Below are 20,905 nucleotides of genomic sequence, written 5' to 3'. Positions count from 1 at the left end.
ACCAGAGGTCGTACAGAGTTTCAGGGAGAGCATAAGGGAAAAATTGACAGGAATGGGGGAAAGAAATACAGTAGAAGAAGAATGGGTAGCTCTGAGGGATGAAGTAGTGAAGGCAGCAGACGATCAAGTAGGTAAAAAGACGAGGGCTAATAGAAATCCTTGGGTAACAGAAGAAATATTGAATTTAATTGATGAAAGGAGAAAATATAAAAAGGCAGTAAATGAAGTAGGCAAAAAGGAATACAAACGTCTCAAAAATGATATCGACAGGAAGTGCAAAATGGCTAAGCAGGGATGGCTAGAGGACAAATTTAAGGATGTAGAGGCTTGTCTCACTAGGGGTAAGATAGATACTGCCTACAGGAAAATTAAAGAGACCTTTGGAGAGAAGAGAACCACTTTTATGAATATCAAGAGCTCAGATGGCAATCCAGTTCTAAGCAAAGAAGGGAAGGCAGAAAGGTGGAAGGAGTATATAGAGGGTTTATACAAGGGCGATGTACTTGAGGACAATATTATGGAAATGGAAGAGGATGTAGATGAAGACGAAATGGGAGATGAGATACTGCGTGAAGAGTTTGACAGAGCACTGAAAGACCTGAGTCGAAACAAGGTCCCGGGAGTAGACAACATTCCAGTAGAACTATTGATGGCCTTGGGAGAGCCAGTCCTGACAAAACTCTACCATCTGGTGAACACGATGTATGAGACAGGCGAAATACCCTCAGACTTCAAGAAGAATATAATAATTCCAATCCCAAAGAAAGCAGGTGTTGACAGATGTGAAAATTACCGAACTATCAGTTTAATAAGTCACAGCTGCAAAATACTGACGCGAATTCTTTACAGACGAATGGAAAAACTGGTAGAAGCGGACCTCGGGGAAGATCAGTTTGGATTCCGTAGAAATGTTGGAACACGTGAGGCAATACTAACCTTACGACTTATCTTAGAAGAAAGATTAAGAAAAGGCAAATCTACGTTTCTAGCATTTGTAGACTTAGTGAAAGCTTTTGACAATGTTAACTGGAATACTCTCTTTCAAATTCTGAAGGTGGCAGGGGTAAAATACAGGGAGCGAAAGGCTATTTACAATTTGTACAGAAACCAGATGGCAGTTATAAGAGTCGAGGGGCATGAAAGGGAAGCAGTGGTTGGGAAAGGAGTGAGACAGGGTTGTAGCCTCTCCCCGATGTTATTCAATCTGTATATTGAGCAAGCAGTAAAGGAAACAAAAGAAAAATTCGGAGTAGGTATTAAAATTCATGGAGAAGAAGTAAAAACTTTGAGGTTCGCCGATGACATTGTAATTCTGTCAGAGACAGCAAAGGACTTGGAAGAGCAGTTGAACGGAATGGACAGTGTCTTGAAAGGAGGATATAAGATGAACATCAACAAAAGCAAAACGTGGATAATGAAATGTAGTCAAATTAAGTCGGGTGATGCTGAGGGAATTAGATTAGGAAATGAGACACTTAAAGTAGTAAAGGAGTTTTGCTATTTGGGGAGCAAAATAACTGATGATGGTCGAAGTAGAGAGGATATAAAATGTAGACTGGCAATGGCAAGGAAAGCGTTTCTCAAGAAGAGAAATTTGTTAACATCGAGTATAGATTTAAGTGTCAGGAAGTCATTTCTGAAAGTATTTGTATGGAGTGTAGCCATGTATGGAAGTGAAACATGGACGATAACTAGTTTGGACAAGAAGAGAATGGAAGCTTCCGAAATATGGTGCTACAGAAGAATGCTGAAGATAAGGTGGGTAGATCATGTAACTAATGAGGAGGTATTGAATAGGACTGGGGAGAAGAGAAGTTTGTGGCACAACTTGACTAGAAGAAGGGATCGGTTGGTAGGACATGTTTTGAGGCATCAAGGGATCACAAATTTAGCATTGGAGGGCAGCGTGGAGGATAAAAATCGTAGAGCGAGACCAAAAGATAAATACACTAAGCAGATTCAGAAGTATGTAGGTTGCAGTAGGTACTGGGAGATGAAGAAGCTTGCACAGGATAGAGTAGCATGGAGAGCTGCATCAAACCAGTCTCAGGACTGAAGACCACAACAACAACAATAGCAGTATTAATTTTTCTAATCTAACACACTTCACATAGCATTTTTTAACTAGACAGTATTGTATTAACCTCATTTTACTTTTCTTGATATTCATTATAAACTCTTTTCATTGCAGTATGCACTGTATTCGCGTGATGTTTCAAGACCTTTATGCCTCTGAAAGAATTACATTGTCATCGACAAATTCAAGATTTTCAGTTTTTCTGCTTGTACGTTAATTAATTCCCTTTCCAAGTTTCTCCTTGGTTTTCTTCACTCTTTGCTCAATGTATAGCTTGAATAACGCCGGTGATCACCTACATCTCTGTCTCACCGACTTTTCGACCGCTGCCTCCCTTCGAAGCAGTTATAACTGCAGTCTGGTTTCTGTACAGGCTGTAGATAACTTTACACTCTCTGTCATTCGTCACCGCTACTTTCAGAATTTTAAAAGACTTTATTTCAGTCAAGAAAGACAGGCACGTCACCGAGTAAGTGCGAATAAAGAAAACTTTTCCGATCTGGGCAGCTGAAGCGGAAGAACTTATAGCTAACAGTGCCTCAGGAAAGTTACTGTCCAATAAAACACTGCTCGTCCTCGCATCGCTATCTATACCCTCCATTCCCCCGCCCCCCGAACTTACAACGCAGCCGCATAGAGTGTGTTTAGTGCAGCCGCTTTGCCAGACCACCAGTCGGTAGAAAATCCGTGGGCTGTGACTGTAAATCTTCTGGAACTGGACATAAAAAGCTGCATGGTCTATTATATTCAACGCTGCAATTTGCCACAGCTCTCTCACCCGTCGCTCTGGCAAAAGTCTGAAGACTCCAATAGGACCATGCCCAGTAAAACACTGTGGTGATCAAATTAACCTGTGGATTGAGGACAGCTCTGTGCACAACTGCATACCGCAACTTTCGCAAACGTACCGTAATAAACTACATTTGTTTCTTTACCAGAGTAAATTAGCCGGCCGGTGTGGCCGTGCGGTTAAAGGCGCTTCAGTCTGGAACCGCGTGACCGCTACGGTCGCAGGTTCGAATCCTGCCTCGGGCATGGATGTGTGTGATGTCCTTAGGTTAGTTAGGTTTAATTAGTTCTAAGTTCTAGGCGACTGATGACCTCAGAAGTTAAGTCGCATGGTGCTCAGAGCCATTTGAACCATTTTTGAACCAGAGTAAATTTTGATCCTAATTCAAATAATATTTCCGATCTATAGAGTCCTGTCGCAGTACAACTAGTTTTTGTAACGGTAAATATAATATCAAGCGCAACAGGAGTCACAACAGTCAAGTTGGAGCTCTCTTCGGCTTTTTGTATCGCGTACGAGCATTCTGTGCGCCAACGAATGATATCAGATTCTGATCCATTACTGTCGTTCCTCATAACGCCTTCCTAGAGATGAAGACAACACGAAACTTTTGCAGGTTTCTGAGAGTGATTTTCAAGTTCACAGTTAATATGAATAACAAAACACGGCATTCTTGAAAATAAAAGGTGTAGAGTTTAATCCTGTCCCATTCTGTCACCTTCTGCCTCATCTCCTTTAAATATACACGATGATGGCAACATAGTGATTTTAATACTGCTTCTTTCCGAAACGAATGAAGTATCATCCATAAGGTCTTATTTCATTTTATCCTTACACTGGAGAAACTGGATTGATGCTAGGGTTATTTAGGGTTTTCATCAACCTGTAAGACGCAGTTGGCCTACAGCTAAACCTAAGCAGTGCCTTTGATGTGAATGGAACGAACCCGTTGGATCACCACCGTACAGCTCAGACATCTTTCATAAACTGTGCGCAAAGGAAATGGAAAGAACAGTCTTGGCCCTGACAGTCGAGTCGGGCTTGTGGTTCTTGTTAAAGTTAATAGTGATAATAGAGATCAAGGGGTTCAAACTGAGGCGAAAAAACGGTAACTTAGGCCACTGTTTATAACAAAATATTCCACAGAAACTGCAACACACGACAAACAAATGTAATAGTTAACCCACCCAAACATTGGTGATGAGTAGAAATAGTAGAAATATGAGTAGAAATATGAGTAGAAATATGAAATCCATATAATTACATAATCGCAAGAAACTGAGGGACAATTCTGTGGGGAAGGAAAGAACGTAGTCTGGTAGCTAACTAATGAGGCCACTAACTTAAATACAGTACACGGTTTTGCACTCGAAATGATGACTGCGTCGTTCTGGTGGGATTAGGAAAATACTTTCGAACTCAGACAGGTGAATCATAGTTAGGCCACAGGCTGTCAGAGAGTAGTTTAAAATGAGACCACTGTGCTTCAAATGAAAACGTGCCTACTCCTGCCTCATTATTAACATATAGCCAACTGTAAGAGGCGAAAGAACGAGCTGTCACTTCAGTGGCTGCAGATGTATCTGCGCTGCCGGCGGCCCTCACAGAGATTGAATTTTTAGCCTCAGCCCCTATCCAACTACGGAAAACTGCTACGGCTCGGACCCGATCTAAGGTTCAAATCTACTCCGTGCCCTCACTAAGAGAACTGCACTGCCTCGGGTCCTGATAGAGAGCAAATTAATAATGATGATTCTGTAAGTTCTCTGCGTAAAGACCGGCGAAAGCTACGTGTTGTCCAACCAGAAAGAATGTTAGGAATGTTGCTAACGAGAGGCCATGTAGCAAACACTGCCCTTTCTCTGTTCCGAAAAGTTTGTGCTTACACCCAAAAAAATTATGGAAGCCCTGGCTAATTCGAGATAACTCGCCCTTCTGCCTCTGAGAAAGAAGACGCAAACTCTCGTATTCTGGTTAATTTTCAGGACGTCGCCCAATCAACGCGTGCTTTGTTTCCCGCGCCGGTAGCTTAGGTTCGATAATCTCCAATCATCGACATTAGGGTGGCTTCCTTGAGATTTAGGAGCGAGCCTAATGCACGAGATAGTGCTCCAAGACCCCCCACAGCATATCTACAGTCCAAAGAGCTGTCTAAAATTTGTAGAAACGTCCTCTTTATTCGCCGTACCGGCGATATCATGAAATTCCTAACTGGGCCTAATGTGAACGAGATTGCCCCCTAGGGCCTCAGCAATATTTTATCTGCAGCCGGCACAATTTCCAAAAATCTTTGGATACGGTCTGTGCTCAGCAATGCAGTGCCTCGCCCGAATGAGGGCGCCCAGACATCGAACGACGAGGGTGACTGACTAAGATGGATGGGAAACTGGACCACTCATATTACTACCAAATCATTTATCAGAGGTGCCTGGTTGGTCACCGAGCCTCCGTACTCTGCACTGCAGGAACGCTTTGCCTCTTGTGTACCAAAAGTCAGAAAAAAGTCTCTAACCAGCCCCACGTGCATTTAATGGAAAATCTTTTCTTTTCTAGTGGGCTTGCAGCATGCCCAAGACACAAGAACGAAATGTTTTATTTTTGGTACAGTTTTCAGCTACACTATTGATTTACATACAAGTAGTGATTACAAAGTTACATATCGAGCTCGTTTTGTGATTTTTGCCATTATGAAGTGTGCTCGAGCAGATGGTACAATAGGTACAATGTCGTTCCTTACATGTTAGTTTCTGTGTCTACATACGGCACATTATGCTGAAGTCTTGGTATGATGCAGTCCATATTGCACCTTAGAGCGTAAGTATCAACAGTCTTTCTGTTACGTAATGACCACGTCATTTCAATGCGCTTTTCTTTGTGTGATTTCAGTAAAATTGTTTTTGACAGCTTTTCGACGGGTCCGGCTCCAGCCATGCTATATGTTCACAATGGAAATTATATATCGTGGAAAGAGACTGTATTTTGCGGTTTTACGTAAATAACATTTGTTCTATTGTTTTTTGTTTGTCGTGAAACTGTACCCTTTTCCATTTATAATGTTCATAAGATTTTCTACATATTTTATATGTCGAAAATCTATTTGTTCATTAAGTATGTCCTCTTGGTTTACATTTAGAAAAGAAAAATATAATGCGGAAAATATTTAAAACACCCTAAAAAATTCTGCACAATGTACGTAAAGGACATATAATGGACATTTTTGAGAAATGGAAACACCCAAACATCATCCCTGATGGTTCGACTCGCAAGTCGCCGAAGTGTCGTGAAATCAAAAGACTTGCACCCAGCGAACGGTCTACCCGACGGGAGGTCCTAGTCACAAGACATTTATTTATCCCAGATGGACAAACCTGTTTTAAACATAAGAAATATTTGGATAATTTCACTGACATTATAAAAGGAAAAGGGTAAATTATCATGTGAAACAAAACAATAGAATATTTATTATTTAAGTAAAACCACAAAGTACAGTCTATGAAATTTAAATGTGGTTACTGACTTTCCGGGAAATATAATTTGCGTTGCAAATATGTAGCATTGCTGGAGCTGTACCTGTCAAAATTCTGTCAAAAATAATTTTACTGAGCTCAAGAAAATATAAGTGCACTGAAATAACGTGATCATAACATAAAGAAAGACAACAGATACTTACTCTCCAAGATACGGTGAGAACTGCGCCATAATTGATTCGCAAGCATAATCTGCCACACGCAGACATAGAAACTAACACAGAAGTAAGGAACAATGAAAATGTCGTAGGCCATTGCTGGAGGTGGGGCCCCATCCAGGGAAGTTCGGCCGCCGAGTGCGAGTCTTATTTCAGTCGACGCCACATTGGGAAACTCGAGTGCCACTGAGAGGATAAAATGATGACAAAGACAACACAACACCCAGTCTACGAGCGGGGAAAATCTCCAACCTGGCCGGGAATCGAATGCGGACCTGTTGCCTGGTAGGCAAGCACGTAACCACTCAGCTAAGCAGCTGACGTAAGGAAAACCATTACACCTCTTATAGCGTTTGCATATGTACGCTTGAAAGGAAGGAAGGTAGACTGGGTTCAACGTACCGTCGACACCGAAGTCATTAGAGACGGAGTACAAGTTCGGACTGTGAACGACGGGGTAGGAAATCGGCCGTGCGCTTCTACGCTCGATAATGGAAAAAACGCCAAAACGATCTCGTCGTGTAACTTTGTAATCATTACGAGTAAATAAATCAATAGTGGAGCAGAAACCTGAACCAAAAATAAAATATGTCGGAAAATACTTTTTTAGAGTGAAATTGTAATCTCAGTAACAATCGTGCAAGATTCATTTGTCTATCAGAATACGCACTGTACCAACATAAAACCAAAGTATCTCTCTGTCTCTGGATAGCGTAACTTTCACTCTTAATGAGAACGAAACCGGCAGGCTGGCTCAAACCTGACGCGCTCCAAACTACCACGCCCGATAAGAATTGTTGGATCTCTCAGAAACTACTGGCGATAACTATGGCGAGACCACAGGAAATTATGGAAGGCAAGATGGACCCAGTGCAAATGACACAATACTCCGACAAGACAATGTCCAACAACAATGAGTCTCTATCACAGCATAGCAAGAAATAATTTTCCCTTGGAATAGTCTTAGGGGCCGTAAAATAAATAAAAAAATTATAATAATAATAATTTGCTACTGTGCCTGCATTTGAGAAGATATGAAGCGACACCGTTGCACGCACCTAAGTATATTCCAGTGGATGCCGTTTCGTCTTGCTTCGGCCCTTCTGATTTTTCAGGACGATGCACAAATGGTTACAGTGCAAACAACAGATATACCCTGAACCATTCCTGGGACACAGAACCACTTCATAATATTCCTCATGCCAGTTCCTGGCACAGACATGGGCTGTACATAGAATGTTTTTATGAATGAAAACACACTCCACATTCTACAATACATGAAATGATCAAAAACCAACGGAGTAGTCAATCAGTGGAAGATGTTTTTATATATAATACAAAAATCATACACTAAACCAAAATATCACTCATGTACTATTAAGGAAAGATGTCAACTATCTGTTATGCAAACAGTATGCGGGAGGAGACACTGCTACACATCTGTTCCGTATGAGAGTTTAGATTCAATTAAATTAATATTGACATAAACAGGTTACTTGCAGTGTCGCTAAATACTCTAATACCCTTTTACAGTCCACGAGCGGACGATATGCTGCTAACGAATACGTTATTCTAATTCGATAACTTAGACATATATATTTATGGTTGTTTTCTGTAATAGTTGCAATATGCACTATACTGACAACTGCTTCGTATTACATACAACTATTTTCAAACCACAGAATCTACGTTTCTTGCAAAGGCACGACATAAATTCTCAACACTCGTAAACAGAATTTAGCAAATGATTACCAACTAGCCGGCCGAAGTGGCCGTGCGGTTAAAGGCGCTGCAGTCTGGAACCGCAAGACCGCTACGGTCGCAGGTTCGAATCCTGCCTCGGGCATGGATGTTTGTGATGTCCTTAGGTTAGTTAGGTTTAACTAGTTCTAAGTTCTAGGGGACTGATGACCTCAGCAGTTGAGTCCCATAGTGCTCAGAGCCATTTTTTTGATTACCAACTATTTTTGCTAACTATCGTAAATGATTCTGAAAAAAATCTATCTGTTGGGATTATTTAGCTTTTCTCTTTCCCACCAGACAGCTGTCTATACTACTATTCACTGCATATATTCTATGACTCACATCAGTCCAGCTTGATACGGACTGCAAGAGCTTGAATGGTACTGCACTAACGGCCACGAATGCGTTTCATAAACAGTCCCTTTCGTAGGCTCTCTACAATCCCCTAGTAGTCGCTTTATCTACAACAAGAGGCTATGCGATCGTCCACTTCTACATTGTCCAAACGTTTTGGCCTGGAATTGTGATGTCATGACTGACTACAGTTAACTCATTAATCGTGTAGCTAAAGCCTATTATGTTTATAAGTTTGGTGCAGTCCACTAATTTACTGTTATCTGCACCAAAAAGTATGTACATGTTTGTGTACCCAGCTTGTGATTTTCAAGACGTTACTAGACGCGGATGTAATATTAAATAGCATTTCCCCAATGATAACAGCATAATCAGCGTAAAATCTGTGTTCGCAGCTAACACTATCTATACATACAACAGGAACAGTAGCTGCGGTATCGCATTTACCAGGGGCGAACCTGTAGTTACTTTCATGTCTATAAATGTCTCCTACCCTACTAAAAGTTTGTCAGTTACTTTCTAAATAGTTCACAAACTTTTACTCATAGTAGCTCCATACATTCAAACTTTCTGTCGATTTCTCAATAAACAAGTACTGGGCTAAAGTGGGCCAGCCGTATACAAGAGATGTCGCAGAGATATTGAATATGGAAATGTGTGTGAGGCAATTACAGAAACCAGGATGTCTGATGACCAAACTCAGAGAGATTTCTCGACTGATATATAGCTTGGCTTGCGCCGTTATTTGACCCGATACTGCAGGATTGTGAAAGATCCGGTTGTAAAACCCGAAGCTCGTCAACATTTCACAAGTCTGAGGATTCCGAGCTGTTTTTTCTTTTAATTCCTCGATCAATATTACTGCTCCTTCAGTGTTGGGAACACTTTCCTTCCGTCGTGCCCTACAAATAGAGGCAGCGGGAATATCGTGGTGAGATTCCCGGTGGCAACAAGCAAAAACATCGTAGCGAGAAACAGACGTGTAGTTCAGTTGTGTGTATGTACTGGAAAACTTAACCATATGCTAAGTGCCACTACCAGTTGTGCGTAATAATAAATTTCGGTGAGATCAAATTCTATGGTATAACAGCTGCTCTCTGACGTTTCTCTGTTTCAGTATCGTTAGAAACTCTAAAGAAGTTTCTTGCTGATAAATCTTAGCCATTCCACGATCATTAATGATGATCAACAGTGTAGGCAAAAGTATTTCCCGTCAATTGGTGATTGTATTATATCCGTGGTCTAGAGTCAACTTCATTGATTAGTAATCAAAACGCCATAGGCCTCGGATTCTAACGTAGCCACCTCTTAAATTTTGAATAAAAATCTTTAGCAATGGCAGCCGAGGACTTGCGGCGTAAGAAGTCACCATCGTTCTGCTAACGGCCTTGTTAAAGAAGAGGAAGAGTGGACACTTTCTTGCCCTTGGTGTGGGAAACTGCACCAAAATGGCGGAAGCATCAGCAATCGTTAACGACATGAGGATGCAGAAAGGCAGCTGAAACAAGTGCATTAAAGACACATAATGCGTATCCATACGACATATGGACTGACAGAAGATTGCAGATTAGTGCTTCATTTGGATCCCCGGGAAGGGTTGCCAAGTGGGAAGTGACCATGAAAAAAAAGGGAGTAACCAACAACAGGATTACATTCTGCGAGTGGGAGCATGAAATGAGACAAGCTTGGACGAAGCAGGAGACCTACAAAATCTGAAAAGGAAAGTGCAAAGGCTCATCCCACGTATAGCGGGGGTGAATGAAGTAAAATGGGAAGAATATAAGGGTTTCTGGTAAGACGAATATAGGATAATATCAGAAGCAGCACCAAAAATTTCTAGAACTCGAATACGATTCGTTATGAATGGGGAGGTACGGCAGAGAGTGTGCTACGCTGAACTTTTCAGTAATATGGTTGTTCTCATCAAATTTGACAGCGAATCAACGCCGACAACGATAGTTCAGGTATACATGCCAGCGTAGCGAGAAGAAAATGAGGAGGTTGAGAAAGGGAAATGAAAATTTAACAATTATGGGAGATTGGGACCCTGTTGTAGGGGAAGGGATAAAAAAATGGTTACGACACGAAGAATGAGAGAAGATAAAGGTGCATTACACAGTAATTTTCAGATGGTAATAGCGAACATTCTTTTCAGACATCAGAAGAGGAAGAGGTATACTTAGAAAAGACCCGGAGGCACAGGAAGATTCCAGCAGGATTACATCATGGTCACATAGAGATTCTGAAATCAGACATTGGATCGTAAGGCGAAGCCAGGGGCAGATGTAGACTGAGATCACAGTTTAGTAATGATGAAGAGTAGATTGAAACTTAAGACAATAGGACGGAAGCGTCGGTGTGGAATGAAGTGGGGTACAGAAGTACTGAGGAATGGTGAGGCGCTTTTGAAGTTCGCTAAGGATGTGGACACTGCGATAAAAAGATACAACACAGTAGGCAGTTCATCTGGAGAGGAGTGTACATCTCTAAAAAGAGCAGTCAGAGACGTTAGGCAGACAGGCATGGGTACAAGGAACGTAGCTCCGAAGAAACCTTGAGTGACACAAGAAATACTGGAATTGATCGATGAAAGCCAGAAGTACAAAATTGTTTAGGGAAAGACAGGAATATAGCTATAAAATAAATTAGAAATGAAATAAATGGGAAGTGCAGGGCAGATAAGGTCGAATGCTTCCATAAAATATGCACAGAGATCGAAACAGAAATTATCATAGGAAGGACTGACTCAGTATACAGAAAAGTCAAAACGGCCTTCAGTCAAATAGAAATCTGGGGCAGTAACATTGAAAGTGCAATGGGAATTCCACTATAAAACGCAGAGGAAAGAGCGAATAGATGGAAGTAGTACATTGAGGGCTTCTATGAGGGGCAGGACTTGTTTGATGACTTGATAGAAGAAGAAACTGGAGTCAATAAGGCAGACATACGGAGTCAAGTATAGAGTCAGAATATAAAAGACCTCTGGAGGACCTATGATCAAATAAAGCAGAAAGGATAGATAATAGTTCATCACAATTTGTAAACGACTGCGAAAAATGGAACTAAATGACTATTCAAGTTGGTGTGTAGAATCTATGAGACTGGCGATGTACCAATAGACTTTCGGCAAAATATCATACACAAAATTCCGAAGATAGCAAATCCCGAGAACTATCGCACGATCAGATTCGCAGTTCATTCGTCCAAGCTCCTGACAAGAATAGTCTATACAAAAAAGGAAACGAAAATCGAGGATTTGTTATATGACGATACGTTTGGGTTTAGGGAAGGTAAAAGCACCAAAGAGGCAGTTTTGCCTTAGCACTTGATAATGGAAGCAAGACTGATGGAAAATGAAGATAATCTCATAGGAATTGTCGATCTAGAAAAAGAGTTCGACAACGTGAAATGATGCAAGATGCTGGAAGGTCATAGGATATGTGGATACAAAATAAACGTTCGACATTGTGAAATGGTGCAAGATTTTTCAAATTCCGAGAAAAATGGGAGTAAGCTACAGAGAAAGGCGGGTAATATACAATGTGTGTAAGAACCAAGAGAAAACAATAAGATTGGAAAACCAGGTTTGAAATAGTCGAACTAAAACGAGTGTGAGACAGGGATGTAGCCTTCCATTTCTATTGTCCAATTTATACATCTAAGAAGCAATGACATGAAGTCAAAGAAAGTTTAAGACGGGGATTAAAAATCAGGGTGACAGGATATCAGTGATTACCTTAGTTGGTGACATTGCTGTCCTCTGTGAAAGAGAAGAAGAATTATTACAGAATGTGTGGAATGGCATGAACAGTCTAATGAGTATAGAATATGGACTGGAAGCAACAAGGGAAAGGAAAAAGTAATGAGAAGTAGCAGAAATGAGACTAGCAAGAAACGTAGCATCAAAATTGATCGTCTCGAAGAAGGTGAAGTTCAAGAACTGTATCACCTCCGAAGCAAATTAGCCCATGAAAGACGAAAACAAAAAGACATAAAAACCAGATTGGGACAAGCAAAGTGGTCATTCCTGGTCAATACATTTACTGCTGTCAAATATAGGACTTCATTTGAAGACGAAATTTCTTAGAATGTGCGTTTGGAGCACAGCATTGTATTGTAGTGAATCATGGTTGATGGAAAAACCAGAACAGTAAAGAATCGAAGCGTTTGAGGTGGACTGATAAGGTAAGTTTCTCCACAGAATTTGCAAGGAAAACAACATATGGAAAACACTGACAATAAGAAGGGACAAGATGATACGAGACGTGTTAATGATCAGGGAGTAACATCCTTCGTACTACATACAACTGTAGGTTGTAAAAATTGTAGGGATAGGCAGAGACTGGAATACATCCAGCAGCTAATTGACGACGTAGGGTGCCAGTGCTACTCTGAAATGAAGAGGTTTTTGCAGAAGAAGGATTCGTGGCGTTCTCTCATGCTTTGAGACTTTATTTCAACTAAGATGGTATCTGAATTAAATTTTTGGTGCTTCTGTTTGTGTTTTTCTGTTGAACCATGTTAATGATGCATACTTAATTTTTAAAACTTGTTTTCAAAGAGTATTTAACGATATTTGCTGTTTAGTATGAATAACTTACATATGGTCTCCAGTACTATATTATCAAATAATCCGAAGTAGATTCGATTGACATGTAATAACTCTCAAACTTTAACCGCTGGAGCCTAGTAATAAAAATAAATAAACGACTATACATTATTTTAGAGCGAGAGTAATAGTTGCACAGAAATTTGTTATTGTTGCGGTCTTCAACAAAACAGTAGTTTGACGATTGGCTATCCAGTGTCGATCTTGTTGCGTCTCTATGATTACTGTATCCTACATCTTCTTAAACATGCTTATTTTACCCTCCAGTTTTTAGCCCCGCACTTCCCCATTATCAAATTAACTATTCCTTATCTGATCTGGAACTATCATATCAGTCGGATCCTTCTTTCAGTCACGTTATTTCATGAGTTTCTTTTCTCCCCGATCGGACTCAACATCGCTTCTCTTCAGTAATTACCCAATCTATAAAGCTAATCCTCAGCATCTTTCTGTCACAATTTCAATAACTTCCATTTTGACTTAACTGTACTTTTTATCGTCCACATTTCAAATCCATATAAGGCTACATTCCGAATAATACGTTCAGAAAATATTTTCTGGCAGCTAAATTTTATACTTCGTTAGCAAGCTTCTCTTTTCCAGACATACGTTTTGTATTATTTCCAGTCTGCGTCCTATATCCTCATACTTCGGCCATTTCCTGTTATTTTGCTGCTCAGTTAGCAAAATTCATCAACTAGTTTTCGTGTCTGATTTCCTAATATAATTCCCTCAGCATCCTGTGGCTTAAAATGACTACCCCTTCCCCCCCCCCCCCTCCCCTCTACCTTTGGATTTCCATCTCTGTATCCAACTGATAACTTAAGTCGAGAAGAATGTTGCTTATTACATTACCTCTGAAGAACTCCAGACTCCGTAATTGTGGCCCGGCGTGTATATTCAGATTTCAGCGGCGTTGACTGACATGCCTTATTTTCAAGACACAACCTCTCATAAGAAGTCAGACCATCATTAAATTCACAAACCTAGAAGTAGTTTATCTCACTTAGAAATTCCTCCAGTTAACTCGTAAATCCATACTGCCACTTTGTAACATCATAAATAGATGTAAAAACTATGGGAATTAGTTCCCTTTTAGTCGCTCTTGTTAGCACAATTGACAATAAGAGTTCCCATCGCATCGATCAAGTTACAGTTGCGTGGTGGGCCGGTATTCGAGCACACACCCCCATTGCGGTGCAGCCATTTACATCTGAACACACCACACGGGGCGACTCTGGGCTCAAACTTGTTACTGGTTCCGATCCCCCTTTTCTTCCAACGTCTAGTTTTTCACGCACAATTGAACAATCAGCGGAAAGTATATGCCACGTGGAATAAGATAATTCATTTTCAGGATCCACCATCGTGAGGAATACTGTTGTTTCCTTTTTCTTTCGCGTTTCCACATGGCAGTATTATTGTGTTCAGAACAGACAAATCTTGTTCATTACAAAGAATAGCTCTTGAAGTAACATTGGTCGTAATGTTGCACGAATTTTATCCAATGTAAAATCACGTGCATGCTGTACAATAATTCATACGACTATGTATGGGAGGACAGTGTGCTAGTCAACGATGTGAGTATAGCGGCTGGCACAAAGTATCCATCTGTGTAGCATATATTGTAAAACTTCTACACAACCAGTTTATGTTGGACCAGCAAGACCCTAGACTGAGCTGCTACACAGTATCATAGAGACAACCGTCGTCTTATATAATCGAATTTTTGTGTGGTACTGAGATTAGCACTTCTGAAAAAGCTTTGTTCCTGAGACAGTCAATATGTTTATAGAGAAAGCAGTGTTTGTCTGATGTGACCCCTAGGTAAGTCACCATTGCCCCCACCCCTCATGGTACATCCCGCCCATGCCGTCTCAGTCTGGTGGGCATCAATGAGGTTCTTGCTGAAATAGAAGGCTGTCGTCTTGGTGGGATTTAGTACACTTTATTGATCTTACACCAAGTGGCTGTGGCATCCAGTTGTTACTGAAGGCCTAGAATGTTTGTGTGAATATGTGTTCCGCTGGTGAAGAAACCTGTATCATTGGCAAACTGTGAAATTTATACCCCTGTGACAGTTGCCATGTTATTTACATATAGATTAAATAATTATGGAGATAAAGTGGATCCTTGAGGCAGGTCTGCCTGCGCCAGTCAGGTATCAGACGATTGGCCCTCTACTATTACAATCATGTCTCTGTCCGTCAAAAAACTAGCTATAAGTTGCACATAACAATTGGATATCGACGTCAGTTCATCCAGTTTCCAAATTAGTTGTTCCCTCCATACCTTAACATAGGCCCTTCCAATATCTAAAAAGACCGCTGCAGTAGCACTAGACATATTGAAATTTCTGGTAATATGTTCTGCCAAACGAAGGAGTTGCAGCTCTGCCCTGATAATACCATCTGATACCAGTGGTTCAGGTGTAAGATTCTGATCTTGTCAACACCAGGTGCCTTGTTCCCATTTAGCTTCCTGAGTATGGTTCTAATTTCGCTAGTTGTGGTGATACAGCGATGGAACCGGTCAGGAGTGTGATGATATGATCGACGAGCTGTATGGAGGCATACTCGTATTCTCTCCGGGCTCTATTCAGATTCCCTCAGAAGCGTCAATTGTCGATCAAATGCCCTCGAGGATGTTTCTGTGAATGTGAGTCCTCTGTTAATCCCTGAAGAGTCTAAAGAGGTCGATTGGGCGTGGATTCAGTCCTCAAGTTTCTCACTAACCGCCATTCTTCCCTGGTTTTCAGGAGGAAAGAAGACATCTTTTCCTCCCACATTTCTACTCGCCAGTAAAGTAATCATCGCCGAAGCTTCCTTTCCAGGCGACGCACCCATCGGCAGTAAGCTGTCAGTTGTCATAGTTCTGGTACTGGTTCTTCTATAGTCGTAATTCCTCAAGTAAGGGAGACAACGGATCATGGGTCTGGAAGTCATCAACAACCGCTATAGACTACAGTTCGTGGGCCTTCTTGAGTTTCTGCGTAGTAGTAATCGATGACACAATCGATTTGGGTCGCTGTCTAAACCTCCAGAGTAGGCACGATGATGTTATTTAAGTACGCCTTGAACTGGGGCCAGTTATTTTCCTGGCGAACTTCCTGGTTAGGTAGGTCACTCATCCTTGATAGCGTCGCCAGAACAGGATCATGGTTCGACGATAAGTCATTAATAGTCACAAGACAGAAGTCAGACCCAAATCCTTAGGTGATAACAGTGTCCACGGCATCTGGACGTTGAACGCTGGTGGAGGGAGTGTGAGTCAGATCAAGAGGTCCCCAGACCTGTAGGTTAAAGTCCTATTCCAGGTGGTGCAGCACCAGCCCCCTAGGATTGGTGCTATGTGAACTCCAGGTAGGATGCTTCCCATTCCAGTCGCCACCAATAAAAGTCTTACCCGTTGATGCTAAGATATGATGTAAGTTGTGAGCTGCTCTGCTGGGTGAAGATATGCTGTCACAAAAGTGACCTCTCCCAAACCTGTCCAGAGTGAAACTGCAGTCGCCTCCAGCACCTGCAGATTGGTTAGGTCGACACACTGTGAGTAATAATATGGCGAAGGTAAGCTGCTGCGCCACCACTTCGTGCATGTCTGTCAGTGCAGTAACAGTTCTCAGCAGGATCAGTTCAGGAGCAGTATACCTGCCTTCTAACTGATTTACTTCCACCAGCTAGAACAGACCACCGAGAGACAGAACACAGTTGAACGCCATCAACTATTTCATGATGGTTACCACCCATTTTGGTGTCAGAGAAAATGACTACTTACACTGTGGGAGATCTTTTAATGGAATTTCAGTCTCCCACCTACAGAGAGAGAGATGAACATCATCATAAAATCAGCTATATTACCGAACTTATAAAGTGATATGTAGTATAAACGTGATATTTACAACTTCTCTGTATTGTTACTTTGAGAGACTTGGTTTGTGATGGGACGTTTGTTCGAAAGTTAGGAGGGATCCTGTGACAGAGGTAGTGCATGCTCTTAGCTCTTCATCATCAGTCAAAAATGAGTTTAATGTTGTAGTCCCGCGATGCAGAACATGCCACACAAGAAAAAAATATTTTTCTACTTGATGTGAAAATACTTATAGGAAATGTAGCCTACACCGTAGTGTTGTACTGGATTTTCACGGAAAGTGACGATACTTTAGCGATTTAAAATGGAGTGTCTGTCCGATCTCCGAAAATAACTCGTATAAAACGGAGGACTCTACATGAGACATTCAAGGTGTTTTGACTAATTAATCCCCTTTTCGCACTTCTGGCCAACGGCCTTGCCGCTGTGGTAACACTGGTTCCCGTCAGATCACCGAAGTTAAGCGCTGTTGGGCTGGGCTAGCATTTGGAAGGATGACCATCCAGTCTGTCGAGCGCTGTTGGCAAGCGGGGTGCATTCAGCCCTTGTGAGACAAACTGAGGAGCTACTTGACTGATAAGTAGCGGCTCCGGTCTCGTAAACTGACTGCCAGGAGAGCGCTATGTTGCTCACATGTCCCTCCATATCCTCATCCAGTGACGTTTATGGGCTGAGGATGACACGGCGGCTGGTCGGTATCGTTGGGCATTCCAAGGCCTGCTCGGACGGAGTTTAGTTTTTTCAGTTTCGGATTTTTGAAACAGAGCTGTCTATGTCAGAGGTGGAGCTGCAGTTGACTGAGTCGCACCGCATTGTGCCACTGTAAGTGGCATTGGCGGCCGGAAGTAGAGGCCTAAGATGGCTGTCGCGAGACGCAGTTTCTCGACTGTCTGGCTCTTCAGGTACACAATACACCCGGTAGATGGCGTTGGACTAGACTGGAAGTGACTGGTGGTGGTTGGTCAGTTTTCTTTTTTGTCTTGAGACAAATGAGCACTACATTTGTACAAAATATCTTACGATGTATTTCCTACGTTTCTGTTGGCAAGGATTGGACTTCGGACTCATAAATAGATATACGTGTGTTTTATTCCCAAATGGTGTTGCTACAGAACTCTTGTATATGTGGCAGGATGTTAGATGGACATATTCACCCTCGACCGTCGCCTCTCCTGGACTCCCCACCTCCAGACAATCCAAGCCAAGGCACGCTCCCGACTCAGTCTCCTCAAGCTCCTCTCCGGCCGTATGTGGGGTCTGGACCCCTCCACCATCCTCCACACCTATAAATCCCTCATCCGCCCTATCCTTTGTTATGCCCATCCGGCTTGGATCTCCGCCCCCCCCTACCTTTTATAAATCCCTCCAAATCCTTGAACGCCATGCTCTCCGCCTCGCCTATCGCATCCGTCTCCCCTCCCCCATGCCGATCCTGTATGATCTCATCCCCTTCCCCCACCTCCTCCTTTTCCTTGAAAGGATACGGATTCTGTACACCGTACACCTCCCGCAAACTCGATCCTCCTCACCCGCTCGTCTCCCCGATCCTCTCCCACCCCCACCCGCTGCCGCGCCTGTATTCGCACGTCCCACCCAGTCTCCATCTCATCACCCTCCTTGCCCTCTCCCAAGGTGGCTTCCGCCAGCTCCCCCTCCCTGATGATGCCCTCCTCCCCTCCATCTACCCCTCCTACCAACTTTGATCCTCCCGCCCTCCTCCTGTGCTTGCTCCTCTGGGCACCCTCCCTCCATTCTCTCCCTTTTCCCTCCCTCCTCCATTTCTCCCCCCTCCTCCCCTGGGCTTCCCCTCCCCTGTCCCTCTCCTCCTGCCCCCGTCTCCTCAGCCATTGGCATCCTTTTTCTCCCCTCTCCCCCACCTTACCCCTGTTCCCCTCTTGGCAGGTCCCCGGACTCGCACACGCTAAGTGGACATTCGCGCGCCAGAGATCACCGACATCAGTGTTTCGTGTGTGCCGTCATGTTTAGTGTTCAGTGTTCACCGTCACACTCCATCGTTCACCAGTGCCATCGTCTTCTTCAGTGTTTGTGCGTCGTATCAACAGTTTGCAGTGTGGATTCTCGTCGAGTGTGAACGGCTCCATGTTTGTCTTTATGTGTCTACTGTTTTATTGCCCACCGTTCTGTAACTTATGTGTCTTCTCAGTGTTTCTTCTCTTTGTGTATCCTCTGACTGAAGAGCGGCGTAGAATGCTGCTGACAGCCTGCCTGTTGTACGGGTTTAAAATAACAATAAAGAAAAAAAATGGATATATTTCACGAGGAGTTTTCGATTATATCGAAGTGTTCTTACTGAAATATACGTCGTTAGTCAGTCAGTCAGTAAATTTTAGTGCGCTCGCGGAAGTACCCGCGCAATTTTGTTTTTCACGGACGCGTCGGCAGACATGAGAAGACGATTGTAGACTGCTATCAGTTCCCCTTCTGATGACGACATGGGTCACGTCACCGACATCGCGTTGGACATTACACTGGGTGACACTGTACCGCAACTACAGCATGGCACCGTGAGGCAAAGCCTGAAGGTTAGGTCCATACTAGACACAAAGGTCAAACCGGGAGGAGAAGTACGAAGGCCACCGACGTCATCCCAAAAAGCATTAGAAGAAGTACGTCGTCTCAAACAACTGCTTCAGGAGAATACGTGAGGAATTATCGCCATCTGACTGTAACCATGGAGCCACAGCAAAAGGTCCTCATGGGACAATAAATGCAGACGGTGACTCTGTGGAATGCCAACCTATTGTTGACACTGTGGCTAATGAGGGGTTTCAACCAGTTAGCACAGGAAGACCCTACGCTGCAGTGCTGCCCAGGCACTGGAACGAGCCGGGCAACCGACGCTTGCCACTACTAACAGATATGACAAAGTAGCTGGAGCGTCGGCGCAGGAGTGTACGACCACCGACACGCCACCACCACCTCCGTTGGTCCCAAAGGCTCCGAAGATACCATCTATAATGATTTACAACTGCGCCAAACATGTTAAGCTGTACCGCGACCTTAAGAAACAGATTTATGGCCGTTTACGAGTTGATGGGTGTAAAATTCTACGTTGGCACCCTCGAGGATTACCAGAAGGTGTTCGACTTTTTCAAGAATCAACAATTATTATTTCACACGTATCAGGATGTCATCAGCAGGGATATGAAAGTGGTGGTCAAAGATTTGCCATGTTCGGTTACAGTGGAGAAAATGCACACAGACCTACAATACCAAAGCTTTACTATAAAAGATGTAGACTCGTTCAAATGTAAGAAGCAGGGAAAGCTCCACCCACTGCCGGTGTATGCTGTGACACTCCCAAAGGGGGATACCGTTTATGGAGTTTGCTATGTGCTGTTGATGAAAGTGCAGCTGGAGGATTACTGCTCCTGCAACGAACTGTCCCAATGTAAATGTTGTCAACGTCAGACGCATACATCTAATTATTGTTGGCTACCAGCAATCTGTGTTAAGTGTGGCGCCATGAACCCCAGAATTTAATGTACAGTACCTCCAGGCTCACCTGCTAAATGTGCAGGTTGCCAAGGCCTGATGCAGCTTCTTGGAAGGGCTGTAGCGAATTTCAGAAAGCTCTCAAGAAGTTCCACTCATCAGCCTCACGTCCTGCACAGCCACAAAGGGAATCTCGAATTGTTCCCGACAGTGTGAAACTTGAAATGGCTGACATGGTTGGCGTGGCTGCTCAAAAAGACCCCCACTCTCCACCATAATGGGACCAGGTGTGGACTGCAACTAACATGGGAGGGTTGGCTG

The 20,905-nt window shown here is 42.8% G+C and overlaps 1 pseudogene; it reads left to right on the top strand.

Moving 5' to 3' along the window:
• Positions 1-17,536: 17,536 nt before the first annotated feature.
• LOC126253857 (5S ribosomal RNA) lies at positions 17,537-17,654 on the top strand (annotated as a pseudogene).
• The last annotated feature ends 3,251 nt before the right edge of the window (positions 17,655-20,905 follow it).

Source organism: Schistocerca nitens, chromosome 4 (genome assembly GCF_023898315.1).
Source record: "Schistocerca nitens isolate TAMUIC-IGC-003100 chromosome 4, iqSchNite1.1, whole genome shotgun sequence".
Lineage (NCBI taxonomy): Eukaryota > Metazoa > Arthropoda > Insecta > Orthoptera > Acrididae > Schistocerca > Schistocerca nitens.
The sequence above is the reverse complement of the archived record's forward strand: the minus strand, read 5'-3'. Positions and strand labels throughout refer to the sequence as shown.